Below are 2,027 nucleotides of genomic sequence, written 5' to 3'. Positions count from 1 at the left end.
TTGTTTAAAAATTGCAAAAAATCTTTAAAATACAAAACACATTAGAGTAGTCAAAATAACTAATATTAAATTATAACTAAAAGTACAAAACGAATTCACTACTTCTCTTTCATTTCAATTATAATGTCAGACATTGTTGGACGATCTTTGTAGTTCTCTATCAGACAACGTTTAACGAGATTCTTCAATGTCGGCCTCTTGATAGCTTTAATCTGAGCCACTCTCTTTCCTACGTCTGGAAACTGACAAACGGCCATTTCTATAAGGAGGACACCATAACTGAAGACATCCATTGCAGGAGAATGTTCCCTTGGATTGCCTGCTTCAGGTGCTGAATAGACAGGATTGCGTGTGCTAGTAAGTGGCTGAAGACTAACTGTACCATAATTTGATTGACTGTGGTAGAACAGTTAGTGAATTGTGTGATATATTGAGAGACTGTAAATTAGTCAATTGACCAATGTCTACTGGTAAACACTGTAGTTTATTATAACTGAGGGAGATATAAAGGAAACAAAGAATGAACTAAATACAAAACAGATTAAGTGATGGACATTGGTATCTCTAAATTGTGTAAATTTAAATTAAATTTGGCAAAAAATAATTTAGTAAATAAGCTAGCATATCAGCTAAAAAGTAAAAATTAAAACAATTTTTGTCAATTAATAAAATTTCGCACTCAATAGATAAGTACATGTATGCATGGAGAGAGATATACATGTACATATGGTAGAGAGTGGATACAATATTTACCTTGCAAATATTTTAGATACTTTATCCAGTTTGATCACATTATTAGGTAGACATGTTAACTCATTGTACTGGACCTATAATAACAATATCACACAACATGTAAACATAATTATGAGTCTTTATACAAAAATAAACAACAAACTAAACTATAAACAAATCTACAACATTCAAGGGAGTTGTCTCAAATCATGCAGTATACCATGCTATTACAATTTAATTGATACATACATGTACACTAAACATGTATTATAATGATATTAAAAATGTTATATTTTCATTCTCACCTCAAGCGCTGACAATCAAAGTTTTCAATATCTTCAGATATTTCTTTGATTTCGTTAGATGATAGATCCAGTCTAGTCAGTTCCACCTGGTCCCACCATCTCTCATCAACATCAAATGAAGCAGTACTACCATCAGGAGGATCAATATTGAGTCTCCACAGTTTAGGAGGAATAACACTAATGCCCCTGTAATTATACACATCCACATGTTCATTAATGCATCATAAAAATGAAAATCAAAAAAATCATTTCGATCATTCTTGGTAAATTAAAAAATTTATATTACAAGTCTGGCACAGCCTCCCGCTACCTGTTTGACAGGTTCAGTGAACCGGTTTTACGCCAGCTTGTTTCAATAAGGATTCTGGTACAGTCCCCTCCTTACCTACTCCATCACTTTGATTAGGAGAGTTGAAGAAGTTGGGATTTGGTTTAATGGTTTGAGTCTAGTAGAACCAGCAGATTTTCTACTGGAACCACGACTGGAACTCATTTTTATTTTTTTTTATGAATTTTGGATAAATGGGTGTGGTCTTATGGTTTGGGTACCGGCATAGATAATAGAGTAAATGAAAGGGATAGGAAACTTCCGTTGCGTGGGCGGATTATTTCATTAAGATTATTAGGTTGCCTAGCAACATAGGCAAGTTACCCTTCCCGGGCCTTTTCCTTCACTGTTCGGCGTCCTATTTCAACTCATAACTCTAAAGTGACTCGTGTTCGTCCTCTGCAATGATAATTAAAGGCATTACAGATACCTCCCTTACAGTTTGTCTAATTTTTGAAGTAAAATAAGTATTGATAACTATGGGTAAAGTTTGATTTAGTGACCTGATACCTTCAATATTGTGGTTTTGTACCCTTTTTTAGAATACAAAAGAAGTAATACCAGAATTAACTATTACCAACTATTCTATAAATTATTATGGAGGGCACGCAACATAAATGACTCCGATGACAGATTTGGTGACTGATTTATAATCAATCAAA

General features: G+C 33.5%; 1 long non-coding RNA gene across 1 annotated transcript; it reads right to left on the bottom strand.

Moving 5' to 3' along the window:
• Positions 1–112: 112 nt before the first annotated feature.
• LOC109591811 (uncharacterized) lies at positions 113–1,444 on the bottom strand. The gene is made up of 4 exons (XR_002190012.1): positions 1,348–1,444; positions 1,038–1,223; positions 754–827; positions 113–493 (listed from the first exon to the last, which is right to left on the bottom strand). It is a non-coding gene; the product is annotated as an uncharacterized LOC109591811 (long non-coding RNA).
• Between the last annotated feature and the right edge of the window lie 583 nt (positions 1,445–2,027).

Source organism: Amphimedon queenslandica, unplaced genomic scaffold, assembly GCF_000090795.2.
Source record: "Amphimedon queenslandica unplaced genomic scaffold, v1.1 AMPQUscaffold_7160_Cont20886, whole genome shotgun sequence".
NCBI lineage: Eukaryota > Metazoa > Porifera > Demospongiae > Haplosclerida > Niphatidae > Amphimedon > Amphimedon queenslandica.
This window is presented reverse-complemented; position numbering and strand designations above follow the sequence as displayed.